Here is a 903-nt window from a genome sequence, read left to right on the forward strand (position 1 = left end):
TGGCTTCTTTTTTTTTCCACCCTAGACGTACACAAAGCAGAAAACAGTTCCTCCCCAAGCTCCAGGAGGACTCTTCCCTGCCTCCAAAAACTGCGCGAGCCCCATCAAGCCCCTCTCCCAGGACAGAGCTGTAGGGACAGATTTTGGGCAACCTCTCTGCTTGGGACCACCTGGCCCCGAGGTGGCTCTGGCCGTTCCTTGCCACCTCTGTGCCCAGCGGGTTTTCCTGCTGGCACCCCATGGCCCTGCTCTGCTTGCCTCCCCTCCTCCTTAGACACCATGCACCTGGGGTGGGGGCAGCCCTGCTCACCTCCCCACAGCTGGCTAGTACAAGCATCCTATGGCTGGCAGAGGGGGATGCTGCTTCCCCCTGCCTCTCATGCCCAAAGCAGGCACTGGGCAGCGTGGGAGCGGCCATGCTTACAGGGAGTCTCGGCACCCATTGCCCCCATCCCCACCACCCCACGCACCCACCCTGCCCCTCCATCCACAGGCACCTACCTGCCACCCCAGCCTGCAGCGAGGCACCGCAGGGACATGGGCACTGCCCGCCGTCTCCTCCCGGCACATTATAACCTGCCACTGGGACCCTGGCTCTGCCAGCTGGGGTTTTTTAAGCGGGCCGTCACGTGGAGCCGCCCCACGACCCGCCGCCGCACAGCCCAGTGTTGCTTTTACCCCCTAAGGAAGGGCTGCTTGACAATTTTCATATTTCTTCTAAATTTGGAGATTTCAGACAATGCTGGGAGGCTTGGCTCGGGATGCCAGAGGCCCATGTGGAAGTCATTAAGTCAGAGAGGGGGAGCGAGGGAAGGAGGGCTGGGGGGAGCGGGGGGAGGAGAGCAGCCAGGGCTGCCGTGGCTGCCAGCAACCCGGCCGGGGACCCAAGCCCTCCCACCCGGG

This window comes from Chaetura pelagica, unplaced genomic scaffold (assembly GCF_000747805.2).
Source record: "Chaetura pelagica isolate M959 unplaced genomic scaffold, ChaPel_1.0 scaffold356, whole genome shotgun sequence".
NCBI lineage: Eukaryota > Metazoa > Chordata > Aves > Apodiformes > Apodidae > Chaetura > Chaetura pelagica.